Consider the following 14,238-nt stretch of genomic DNA (forward strand, 5'->3'; position numbering starts at 1 on the left):
GACGTAGCCAATCTGGGTGAACCACGTACATCCTGTGTTTGCTTCTCTGTCTCTATTCATTTACGTACTTATCCTCACTAGTGACCGAAGCAACCAAGCGAAGGTCATAAAACCTGACACTTTCTGTTGTACCAAAGTCTTCGCTGATTTTGTGCATCAACAGTACGCGAATAATAATGTGATTAAATTAATTGTCAAATGATTTTTTTTAAACAAACAATATTATCTACACTAAGGAAAGGAGGTGGTGTCACATCCCAGCTCGGGCCCCCATCATATCCCGGGCTTGACTCCACCGTAGCACGATATTGTCCGCTTTGGGACCCGACCACGCCCTCACAGTTTTGTTTCTATGAACTTACACGAGAACTTCCCAGTGGGTCACCCATCTTGGGATTGCTATCGCGCGAACTCGCTTAACTTCGGAGTTCTGATGGAACTCGAAGCCAGTAAGCTCCTAAAAGGCCTCGTGCTAGGTATATATGAGAATATACATATAAGGCATAGACGATCCACTCCCTTGGGCGATGTGAGATTGTTACAGGTGAGCTTAACTTCACAATCGGCTAGCAATAATATGATTCAATAAAAAACTTTATTAAATATTATTTTCTCTATTTTTAAAGTAAATTCTATAGAGATCAATTTTATTATGTGAATTCAACTGCTTTAATTGATTTATCAGGAGTTTCTTCTAGCATGATCTAAAATTATTCATTTACTTCAAATATTTGACTTTTCTTTTATCAATTTATGTATATAAATACATTTAAAATGTATAAATCGAGCGTAGAATACCGTGATTTAAAAAATATATTTTGCATGCGCATAAATGCGTGCACGAAAGCTAGTTTGCATGAATGTCAGTGCCGCGTGCAAAGGCTAGTTTGCATGAATGTCAGTGCATTTTTTAGGTCTTACATGCAATAACAGCTGCATACCACTCGTCAGCCACTGACCAAGAGAATGCAATTTTCCCCCAAATGAAAGGGTGCATTTTTGCTTGCCCATATTAACCTTGTGTGTACTTTGTTTGCCATGTGTTTCATCTTCTAACTATGGTTAACATCTTTATTTAATGTTCTTTTTATTTTTTTAACAGTGATTTAAAACACAATATAAAATAGGGGCTTTTAGATCTAGGTCCAAAAATATAGATAGTTTTTTAAAGTGGGTCTAGTTATCTAATTACATGTTTTTATTTCTTTTATACTCATTTTATATATTTAAAAAAAATAATATAAATCAATTAAAATCTTCTAATATTATGCATTTTTCAACTCCAAAAAATCTAATTAATATCTTATAACAAAAATAACTAATATACTAACATAAATTATCTATAAAACATTCTACCTTAACTCAAGTAACAAATATATGAATGTATATTATACCTGTAAGCGAGATATGAAACCTAATTAAAAGGTAGGAAAAAAACATAATATATCTACAAGCAGGACACATTAATCTGTGACACATTGATTATAAAAAAGAATTTGTCATATAGATACATAAAAATAATTAACTTGTGATATAGGTTGATTATAAAAATTAAAAATAAAATCTATAAATGGGGTTTAAAGCAGGAGGAAGAACAAGAAATAACAAAAAATAAATAAATAAAAAGAAATAATCAAAGAGATAATTAGGAAGAAATTTGATTTTTATAATAAATATTATCATTGAATAGATAATTATTGATAATTAAATAATTAAATTTAAGGAATTGGACTTATTTTAATAAATTGGACTATTCCTACTATTGGCTAAAAAAAATGGACTTTTATCAAATTTACTCCAGCGCTTCAAATTCCCCACCCAACAAACCCGATAAACACCTACCCACGTCATCGCCGGTGACCAGATCTCCGTTCTGCCGCTGGAAAAACCATATTTTCACTCTCTCCCTCTCTTTTCTTCACCCTTCTCCCGTCTCTCTCATCTCTATTCTTCATCGATCCTGCAAGTCAACAACTCGTTTTCTCTAACCTGTGTGGTCTGGTGAGTTCAACAACGAGTTATCCGAGTCGTACCCATCACTGACCACTGATGCAGTAATCTATGTTTTGAAGAAATTGGATAAAGATCCATGAAAGGCTTTGGATTTTTTCAACTGGGCATGTGAGAAGAAATGGATTTAGTTGAGTTCTTCGGTGGGTCTTTATCCGTTGATGTCACAGCCTGTCCTGAGAATTTGTTATCGTAGTGGTGAAAAGACGGATTTGCCCTTGTTCGTTGAAATGAGTCGAACGTGGCATGGTTTTAGAAGTGGACCAATATAATTATTTCCCTAAGTTTTGGGGTCAATGAGAACTAAACCTTGGTTAGTTGTGATTGGTGTGTTGATTGGACCACACACATCCATACCTTTTCTCTCTCACTCCCCCCGTGCTCTCTCTCTCTTCTCTCTCTCTCGGTTTCACTCTCTTTCTCCTTCGAAATGGTACGGATAAGCACCCAAGACCCTTGAATCTTCACGGATCGTGGCCAAATTTAGCATCATTGTGTTCGTGAGGACCATACGAGTTTAAAGGTACCCATTTCAGGTAAGAACTCGTTCGATTTCACGTTGAAAATTCAAGCTTCGAGTTGAGCACTATTCATGAACTTTTAAATGGTTGTGTTTTAGGACAATCCAAGCTTATAGCGAGCTTAGTGAGGTCCTAAGGAAGCTCAGAGTGCTTCGTTTGAAAGTTTTGGACGTCGGGATCACGAGGTATGAAGGTGGCCAATTTTGGTGAGATTTTCCCGACATGTTTTCGAAGGAATTGAGGCTCTAAAGAGGGATAACCTTCTTCCTCTTGATATTTGTGACATTTGGGTGAAAATTTCATGAAAAATGGTGTAGAAACGAGTGAGAAATCGTCGATTACAGGGTTGCCCAGCTTTTCGATCCCGGCGAGCTTTCCGGCGTCTGGACGAAAAAGATGATGCGCGTGAGGGAGCGTGGGCCCTAGGAAAATTATTTTAAAAATATCTCGACGTCCGCGACGTCGAGTAGATCACTGTGGTATATTTATATACCCATTTTGAGCAATGTATGAGAAGTTATTAGCTAGTTTGGCATATGTGCTTTAAAATAACGTTTTTATAGTTAATTCGCATATAGGTGAGACGTATCCCAAGGACGAGAGTATCCACGGGCGACTTGGGGGTTACGGCCTGTCGACATATCAGTGACTGGGCTTTTGTTTTCAGTATATATTTACATACTTGATATATTTTTGTAGACATCGAAATTTCGGTGAAATAAATGTTGACCAATAGTTATAATTTCAACGCTCATGTATTACATAAATTTTACACGTAGCGTGTGACTCGACGAAAAATTGAAATGAGTCAGAAAAGGCTTCAAATATGACACGTGTCAACACCTGGTAAAGATGATTTATTTCATCTGGAATATTATACTCAAAATTAGGCCTTAGAAAATTCTATAAATACAAGCCCATTTCATTCATTTGGAGATGGACCAAAATCATTAGGCAAAATCCTTGAAGCTCTGAAACTCCGAAGCTCTCAAGCATCCAGGTTCCCGAAGAATCAAGAAAGCCCTTTTCGTTCTTCGTCAAATCCTCCTTCAAGATCAAGCCCCGACGACCCTTAAAGAACTTCCACCAATTCAAAATCAAGCCCCAACGGCCTTTGAAGAAAGTGTTCATCATCCGTTCCTTCCAAGATCAAGCCCCGACGGCCAATTGGATCAACAACATCAACAAATCGGCACGACTGTTCATCCAGGATCAAGCCCCGACAACCCTTGGATCAACAACACAATCCACAAATTTACACCTTACGGAGATCGAATCAGAGGATCAAGTTAGAAGAGATTGTAACCCCTAAATCATTAATACAAATATTATTTTGTACACGTGTTCTTGTCTCGTTCATTGCAGGAATTTCCGTGTTCACAAATTTGGCACGTCCAGTGGGACAATCTCTACCTCTCAGCTCTTTCTCCGTTCAAGAAATCAAATCACACCTCAAAATCAATGGCATCAAGCAAGGGATAAGCCGTTCTCGCAACCACCAAGGGAAGGATCCTGAGCACTTCTACCGCGAATGGACAATCCATTGGCGCCACAAACGCTCCTCAACATGCCACTTCAAAGTTGGTGCATCTAAAAGAGCAAGGGGAGTATCAAAGGTGCGAGTCTGTCATCAATCTAACCTCGCTGGAGGCACTGAAGCATGATGCTGAGGCACACAACATGACATCCCAAAGCAGCCAACGACGTTCTTCGTCAGCATCCTGGTTGTCTAAAGGAAAGTCACGTCTATTGGTTGCACAAGTCATGACCATCGGCGTTACCTCCATTAAAGAACAACTGGCTCAAATGAATGAAGCGATCGCAAGGCTAACACAGATTGTGGAAGAAAAAGACTTGCAAATCGCTGCACTCGTTAACCAACTAGATGCCAAGCCCGACGTGAAAGTCGAGCCAGAGGTTAATCCATTAAAGAAGGAAAACGACGAGGATGAGGAGCCTCTGGTGGAGAAAGTCGATGTGAAGCCAGAGCCAGACCAAGCAGCGGTACTCATGGGATCTCTTTCTATTCGGCAGCTGCAGGAGATGATCACCAACACCAACAAGGTGCAGTACGAAGGTAGCTCACAAACCTCCTTGTTCTACTCGAAACCCTACTCCAAGAAGATTGATGCCCTGAAGATGCCAAGGGGTTATCAACCACCAAAGTTCATGCAGTTTGATGGAAAAGGAAACCCAAAGCAGCACGTTGCACATTTCGTCGAAACTTGCAACAACGCTGGAACGGAGGGAGACTACCTCGCCAAGCAGTTTGTGCGCTCACTGAAAGGAAACGCCTTTGAATGGTACACGGAGCTAGAGCCTAAGTCCATCAACAACTGGGAGCAATTGGAAAGAGAATTCCTCAACCGCTTATACAGCACCCTCCGCACTGTAAGCATGCTGGAGCTCACAAATATGAAGCAGTGGGAAGATAAGCTAGTCGTTGACTACATCAACCGATGGCGCACTCTAAGTCTCGACTGCAAAGACAGATTTTCGAAAACCTCATCGATTGAGATGTGTGTTCAAGGTATGCAGTGTGGATTACATTACATCCTTCAAGACATCAAACCACGGACATTCGAGGAGTTAGCCACCCGCGCCCATGACATAGAGTTGAGTATCGCCCATCATGGGAAGAAAGAACCGATCGCCAACTATAAGAATGACAAATTTTTGGGGGCAAATGTGGATAAGTTTGCATGGAAACCCACAAAAGAAGCAATGACGGTCAACACAGCTCCCGTCAAAATCTCTACACGAGGCAAGGCGATTCAAACTGAAGCTTTTCGTGATCAAGAGATACATAGACGCACTTTGAAGGAGCTTGAGGAGAAGACTTATCCATTCCCCGACTCTGATGTGGTTGCCATGTTGAAAGACTTGCTTGACAAAAAGGTGATCGACCTACCTGAGTGTAGACGGCCGGAAGAGATGAATCGTACTGACAGTCCAAGGTACTGTAAATTCCACCACTTCATCAATCATCCGACAGAAAAGTGCTTCGTGCTGAAAGATCTTATCATGAAGTTAGCTCAGAAAGGAATCATCGAGCTAGATCTTGACGATGTGGTGAAGTCAAACTATACCACCGTCACTTCTGGCTCTTTCGACTCAAAATTCTTCACCTCAACCGCTGGGGGCATGCTCCAAAACCACGTCAATTAAGTCAAGTGAAGTTGAAGGATGGACACATGTTACTCTAAAGAAACTGCCCAAGAAGCATACGTCTCCTCCATAAGTTCACCAATTGGAAAGGGGGCGAAGCAGCTTTCGTCAACCTCCAAAGCTACACGAAAATGTTAAAGATGATGAAATTGCGACACAAAGATCGTCCGTTGCCATCATGATGCGCGACTTCTTGCCCGAAGACTTCTTCAATCACTCGGTCAAGACTCCTTGCTATGAAGATTGTGAGTAATGCCTTTCGAAAATTGCTTGACAAATTTACCAAATTCTCCTCGCCCGCACGAGTCTAAACTGCATGGCACAAAGCTCCTGGTCTGCACGAGCATAAAAGGCAACACCAATTATCCTCGCCCGCATGAGTCTAAACTGCATGGCACAAAACTCCTTGCCTGCACGAGTTGAAACTGCAAACGGCACCAAAAGCTCCTCGTTCGCACGAGCCAAAAAGTCGACAACCGATGCTCCTTGTTCACACGAGCCTAAAAGGTGACAACAACGCTCCTGGTCCACACAAGCCTAAAATGTGACAACCAAAGCTCCTTGTCTACACGAGCATAAAAGGCGACACCAAATTCTCCTTGCATGCACGAGTTGAAACTGCAAACGGCACCAAAAGAAAATACCAAGGAAAAAAAAGTATATTTGAACTACGTTATGACTTGATCTCTTCTTTGGAAGGGTACGTAGGCAGCTCGAACATTCAACTTTGAGTTTAGTCACATCAAAATAAAAAATAAATAAACAAATGTTTTATTAAAGAAAGTCAATTTTATTACAAAAAAAAATGAATACATATGTTATTGTGTATTTAAAAAAAAAATTATAGTTTGCAATTGCTTCAGCCCAGGCCTCCTTCCATTTTACAGGCCTAGAAGCCCAAAGATTGGCTGATGCCATGAGCCGTGCAAGAGGCTCATTTTGCTTTTTCCTTTATCTTCCTCCTCAATCGGACAACCATGCTTGGTTTTGACGCGGTCCGACTCAGTTGCTCAGCGCTCAGTAATGGCATCCACGCTTCTGTTTCCATTCGTCATGCCTTCCAAGACATCTCTAAATCCACCGTCATCTTCATCGGTCTTTGTGCAGCTCTTTGCTGCCCCACTTCACTAAACCCCGCCTGCTGCATATGGTGCGCACACCTAGAGCGAGTTGGCCTCCACCACAAGCCGTGCACGCCACCTAGCCCCTCATTTCACCGCAGCCTGATCTCGTTTGCCTTCATCTTCCCCTGCGACGCAACTGCAGCTCAGCCGCCACACCTTCAAGCGCACACGGCCTCCACGCCAGCCCGTATCCTCTGCTCCTCCTCTGTGCATACCTGCGTCTCCAAACTTACTACCTCGTCGTCGTTTTGAACCATGGTAGAGCAGCAGCATCCGAGATAGAACATCTTCAACGTGGCACTCATCTGCTTTCTCGTCACCGGCATTGGAGGACAAGCTCTGTCTCCGCCACCTCTGACTCTCTCTGCTACACACGACCGGCTCGATCACGACTGCTCCGTGTCCTGGCTCCACGCATGGACTGTCTCCCTGATTGGTGGTTGCATCAAGAGGAGGGAAATCTTTTCTGCTGCATGTCAGGGCACTGAGAAACCTCCATGAGTGCTTGTATCACTTGCTGCCAAATAAAATAAAATAAAACTCTGGTTTAGGGTTAGTTGTCTTAAGCACAAGGTCTGATCTCAATAGGGCATCTTTTACAAACGATGACACGGGCAGAAGTGTCATCTGAGCATAAGCTTCGTCTGTTTCGGTGTCTGCATGCAAGATGACATGGTGAAGGAGACATAGTAGCTTGGATAGTTCGGTATTTGATCATCCACATCCTTGAAGCCGCAAACTGTTCCCTGCTGGCTCCGCCCTCGTCGCCTTCGCCGTCTTCCTCCTCGCCCAGTGCATCATCTGGCCACCATGGTCAAAGTCGGTGAAGAACTTCAAAGCGACCGCCGTCAAACGACTAGCCAATCGTGAAGCTCGACACTCTACTCTACATCTCCTCCATCTCTTGCCTCTTACAACTCCTCGTCCGTCTTTTCCTCTGCAAGGCAGTAAAAAAATTGCAATGGCAGTGCAATGGTTGTGTAGTGGCAGTGCAATGGTTGTATGGTGTCGGTGCAAGGCAGCGAAAATGCAGTGGCTGTGCAATGGCTTTCCAATGGTTGTACAATGGCGGTGCAAGGCAGCAAGAATGCAGTGACGGTGCAATGGTTGTGTAGTGGCAGTGGCAAACAACAACGGCGAAAAACTTCAATGACCGCCGTCAAACGACTAGCCGGTCAAGAAGCCTCGGCCGCAGCTCTCCGTTCGTTTTCGTCCTTCCCTACAAATTCCTCTACCCATCACCCAAATTTATACAAAAAAAAAAAAGAAAGAAAAAAAAATGGTGGAATGTTGGTGCATCCGCACCATAAAAAATAAAATATATATATATATATATATATAATGGGTGGGTGCATGATTAAAAAAAAATGGGAAAGGAAGGTGGTGTTGCATGGGCACCATGTGCAAGAAAAGAAAAGAAAATATAAAAAAAATGGATGGTGCATCTAGCATCATGTGCAAGAAAAGAAAAGAAAAAAAAAAAATATATATATATATATATATAAATAATGGGTGGGCGCACGATTGAAAATAAAAATGGGAAAGGAAGGTGGTGATGCATGGGCACAAGAAAAGAAAAGAAAATATAAAAAAAAATGAATGGTGCATCTGGCTCCATGTGCAAGAAAAGAAAAGAAAAAAAAAAAATATATATATATATATATATATATATAGAAATGGATGGTATCAAACACCATGTGCAGAAAAAAAAATAAAAAATAAAAAATTGTAAAGAAAGGTAGTGGCACCGAAAGCAAATAAGAAAGTATAAATTTTTGATGTGGTGTGTGTGTGCAAGTTGTTAAAGATTTGCCTTTGGCTGAAGGCAACACACGGCAATAATGAAAATATGGATGTCTTACACAAAAGCAGAAAATAGTTATAATTTCAGAAAAAAAAATGTACACTGAGTGAAACAAAGCTTGTTTATTGGTTTCTCCGATAAATTACAAAAATGTACATTTTACATTGGTAGAGCAAACAGGAGGGAGCATTCACAAAGGTTGATCAGGAGGTGCCTCAGCACTCGACGGAGCTCCAGAAAGATGAAGCGTCAGAGTTTGATTTTCCGGAGCCTCAACACTTGGTGAAGCACCAGACGACGAAGGCAAACGTTGCCTCGGGAGTAACGCCATAAACCTTTGATGATCACTCCGAGCCCGACTTTCGGACTCGGCCAGCTTGTCAAGCTTCCTCTTCATACTAGTTGAGTAACTAATTGCGAGCATATGCAACTCAACACTCATGTATTACATAAATTTTACACGTAGCGTGTGACTCGACGAAAAATTGAAATGAGTCAGAAAAGGCATCAAATATGACACGTGTCAACACCTGGCAAAGATGATTTATTTCATCTGGAATATTATACTCAAAATGCCTTAGAAAATTCTATAAATACAAGCCCATTTCATTCATTTGGAGAGGGACCAAAATCATTAGGCAAAATCCTTGAAGTTTTGAAACTCCGAAGCTCTCAAGCATCCAGGTTCCCGAAGAATCAAGAAAGCCCTCTTCGGTCTTCGTCAAATCCTCCTTCAAGATCAAGCCCCGACGGCCCTTGAAGAAAGTTTTCATCATCCGTTCCTCCCAAGATCAAGCCCTGACAGCCCCTTGGATCAATGACATCAACAAATCCGCACAACTATTCATCCAGGATCAAGCCGCGACGGCCCTTGGATCAACAACACAATCCACAAATTTACACCTTACGGAGATCGAATCAGAGGATCAAGTTAGAAGAGATTGTAACTCCTAAATCGTTAATACAAAAATTATTTTGTACACGTGTTCTTATCTCGTTTATCGCAGGAATTTCCGTGTTCACAAATTCCCAGAAATGCATTTAAATGAAAGTATGCCTTGAAATAATATGCCAATTAGTTCTATATTTTGAATATGCATTGTATGATTGCATATATATATATAAATGTGGTGATGTGGAAGTCCAGGTAAGTTATGTGTGATTATGTGAACTATGAATGACTTGATCCCTATTCAGGGTACGTAGGCAGTCTAACGAAACGTTAGATGCAGTCATACATTAATTGAGTCAAAGGCCTTGATTGTGAATAAAATGATTATAAATGCATTGATGAAGATTGAGCTCATAACCTGCACCTAGGGTGATTGATTTAGCCAGAGATGATACATGCCTGTTTATTATGTCACCCCCGCACTATATGCTCACTTTGGATCCAATTTAAGTGCACGGACTTGTCGTATAGACCTTATATGGTTCCGACTTGTAGGTAACTAGCAATTTATCGCTCGGCTATATTGAGAGAGTAAGATTGAGCATAATTATATCTCATCCAATCTTGTCGTTCAGACCATTTTTAGTGGTTCCGACTTATGTGCAGTGTATTGCCGTATAGGTCATAGAAGTGACTCCGGCTAGATTGAGTTTGAGCTATGAATTCAGCCGTACAGACTACCATAGGGGTTCTGGCTATCATGTCATATTTCTATGAATTCATTCTTACCTGAATTGCTTATTTTGTTATATCTTGGCGCGATATATATACATATGAACATAAATATTGTGAGGCATGTATTGACTGGTTATGATTTCAGATATATATATATGTATATGCTTATATCTTGATTCTGGGAAAATTATACATATTTTACAGCGAGGGGTTAGTTATGTTGATAAATGAAATGATTTTGTAAAACATTTGTTTTGCCCACTCACGTTTTCTGTTTTGCGCCCCTCCAGGTTTTAAGTAAGTTCGCTGTTGGTGGCTCTAGGTCGTCGGCAGTTCTGACATATCCAAATAATAGTAAGACATACCTGGTACTGTATAATTAGTACTTGTCCTACTGGACTGAACATAGACTTTTTATGCTCTGATTATGAGTGTTTATTGTTGTAATTAACTCCTATCGCTCCCTGTTTAGTAGTGCATTCTAGTAACTCAGTTTTTAATTATTCATGTAATTGCTATCTTTATCGCTTTCGCACCGTGCACATGACTACGTCACTCTCACGTGACGGCCAACATGCCTTGATCTCGGTCGGGGTGTGTCAGTTGATGTACAATACTCATGTTTGAAGAAATTGGATAAACACCCATGAAAGGCTTTGGATCGTGCAAACTTTTGTGGTAATTATAGAATAGTTGAAAAATGGCTTTTCCATTTTAGGCATTTTTATGATAGGATGATCAAAGATAATGGGACGGTTGTGAAGAGCGTGGCAGATGTTGTTGTAGGGTAAGAGTGGAGTGATAGGTTGATAAGGAATTGGGTTGAAATTGGTCGCTGCCGATAGTGGCAGCGCGGCTGCGTGGTGTTTGTCTGGGTTGGCATGGCTGGGTAGAGAACTGTTTTGTTTGTATTTATTTTTGTTTTTATTTAGTCAACCTTTTTAAATCATTGTTTAAAAAAATAAAAAGAACATTAAATTGAGATGTTAACCATAATTTGGCGATGAGACACATGTCAAATAAGGAAGTGTATGATTAGCATTTATCAAGAAAGAAAATTATAAACTCTGTGTGATACCATGGACATGCAGAACCAAGGGTGGTGGTTTTGCCACCTCGATCTGTACAGATAAGAAAAGGGCACGTGGACGAATAATTGATCTTTTATTTGTTCAATGACGCAGGACGGACAGAAAATTATGTGGAACGATTTTTATCATCTAGTTGGTTAGTCAAAGTAGTACTTTCTATGAGCGCTGTGGCGGTCGTTTTCGTCTCAGTGTGTTCTGTCTTCTATTTTTTTTAGGCTGGCTTGCTGATTTAATGTTTTTTTTTTCTTCATTTTAATAGGCTTTGGGCCTACGCCCATCTATTGGCTCTAAAAATAACTATAAATAACTTAGTAGGTTTAAAAAGATCATGCGTTACCAAGTCTTCCAACTGGTTGTCCAAAGAATTATTCTTGGGCATAGAATTGTCAATGTCGGTCAGCCTCTCTTAAAATAATATAGAGATTTTTTATTAATAATATTATTATTATTTTTAAGTATGTAGGGCTTTGCCTTCTCCTCTTTAGTTTAAGCCGTCGGTCCGAAAATGCTAATAGTCGCCCAACTCCTTGCACAAAGGGAAGCTGAAGCATGCTGGTTTCCTAGCAATATTCCAGTTTTGGAGGAGAAAACGAAGTGCATTGCACTTGGTGAATATTTTTGCTCTCTGTCCTCTAGTAATAGTGATGCTCGTCATCACCCGACTTATCACCATTAAATGAGTTTAAATCTTAAAATTTAAACTTATAAAATGGTAATAAATAAAGTGGTGATCATTATCATCATTTTAAAATGATGACAAAAAATCTACCTTTGCACTTAATGGTACGGCAGGCATGCGTGAACTATGATATAATCAGCTACTTGAGCTAGGATATTCCTAGCCTTAATAATCACTATAGAAACCTTATGAAAACACCTCTTAATTAAGCCCAATCTATAATCATATATAAAGGAATTTCATGCATCAGACTTTCTCTTAAACGTATCACGACATGTGTATGGAATAAGCGTTAACGTACTTCATCAAATATAGGCCTTCTATTTTTTTCGAATGAAAACAAGTGACTATGATTTAATTAAGTAATGTGATGCTCATTTCATGTACAGGTACGTGATGCGCATGAGAGAAATTTAATGCATAATCTCTCTTGCTAAGCTTGTGAGTCCTAAGCTTTCAGACCACATCCCTCTCATCAAATCAAGCATAGTATTTGTGATTTAATCATTCCATAACAGCTAATTGCAATTGGAGCTAAGGAATCCTCATAACACTTTCTAAGGATCATGTCCTCATTCCCAAGTGATGCCTGATGCTGGAAACAGACTACGAAAAGCAAAGATTCATAAGCACCCAAACTTGTGAGTATTTTCCATTAAAACTGTACAGAGGATATCATCGATAGATGTTCCTTCATATTGAGATACATTAGAAACTTATACGAAACACAGAGACAATTTTGCTTTACTAAGTACACATAACCAAATACGATTTCCACATATTTATCTACACACACACACACACACATACACATATACACAGGAATGCTGGACACTATGACTCATGGCGGTACACTCATTAGTTTTCTTTCTTTACGTGTGTACCTCAGTTAGACTTCAACCTATCCAAGTGATAAAATCTCTGCAAAAACCAAGTGTAATCAAACTTGTTAAAACATATGTTAGCCAAAGAAGAAGAGTAGGCGTTGGGTGGTTGAATGCTTAACCAGAATCGAGTGGATTTCTTCCAGATAAGGCCATCTCCAACCGAAGGGTCCAGAGGGCCAGAGGGCCCCACGGAATTTCAAAGGGCCAAAGGGCCAAAGGGCTGGTTGCTTCCGGCCAGCCAAGCCAGCCCCGGGCTGGCTATTTTTTTTTTATAGTTTTGTTATTCCTGTCGGTTATAACCGACAGGATTTAAAAAAAAAAAATTCAAATGAAACGGCTACTAGCCGTTGCATTTGATTTGATTTTTTTTTACATTATTATTATTATTATTTATTTACAAAATTTTTCATATAACTTCTATTTTTTCCTATAACTTCTATTTCACAAAATTTGGTTCATATTTTTTTTTAAATTCCATTTTTTTCCTATAACTTCTATTTCACAAAATTTGTTTCATATTTTTTTTTTCCTATAACTTCTATTTCACAAAATTTATTTCATATTTTTTTTAAATTTCATTTTTTTCCTATAACTTCTATTTCACAAAATTTATTTCATATTGTTTTTTAAATTCCATTTTTTTCCTATAACTTCTATTTCACAAAATTTGTTTCATATTTTTTTTTTAAATTCCATTTTTTTCCTATAACTTCTATTTCACAAAATTTGTTTCATATTTTTTTTTAAATTCCATTTTTTTTCCTATAACTTCTATTTGACAAAATTTGTTTCATATTTTTTTTAAATTCTATTTTTTTCCTATAACTTCCTAAGCCATTATACAACATTAAATTAAATTAAGTAACATGAAACAACATTAAACAATATGAAACAACATTAAATAACATTAACCAACATAAAAATTATACAACATGAAACTTAAACAACATTTTAGTTGTAGTTTTTAAATAATAAATTATGTTTGGCCCTATGGCCCTTTGGCCCTCGGTTGGAGACGGTTTTTTGTGACAGGGCTAAAACGAGCCCTCTAGCCCTTTGGACCGTACAAAAACGAGGAGCTAGCAGCTAGGGTTTTGCTCACATCTCTATTAATTACACCGCAGAAGGCCTCCTGATAAAATAGTTCGTCCGTCGCACGCTCTTTCTGTGTCTGTCTCTGCGAGTGAGTGAGTGAGTCTGCAGGTGTTTGTTTAGCAGCGTATGCGTTCGTGGGAAGGGAGGGGCAATGATGATCACCTGAGGAAGTCATGCACCACTCTGATGAATCTGTGCTGATAAATTTCTCATACCCAATCCTTCTGAGCCT

The 14,238-nt window shown here is 39.5% G+C and overlaps 1 non-coding gene across 1 annotated transcript; it reads left to right on the plus strand.

Moving 5' to 3' along the window:
• Positions 1–14,152: 14,152 nt before the first annotated feature.
• Positions 14,153–14,238, plus strand: LOC114819362 (small nucleolar RNA Z221/R21b). Its single transcript, XR_003766418.1, has one exon. It is a non-coding gene; the product is annotated as a small nucleolar RNA Z221/R21b (small nucleolar RNA).

Source organism: Malus domestica, chromosome 10 (genome assembly GCF_042453785.1).
Source record: "Malus domestica chromosome 10, GDT2T_hap1".
NCBI classification, from domain to species: Eukaryota; Viridiplantae; Streptophyta; class Magnoliopsida; order Rosales; family Rosaceae; genus Malus; species Malus domestica.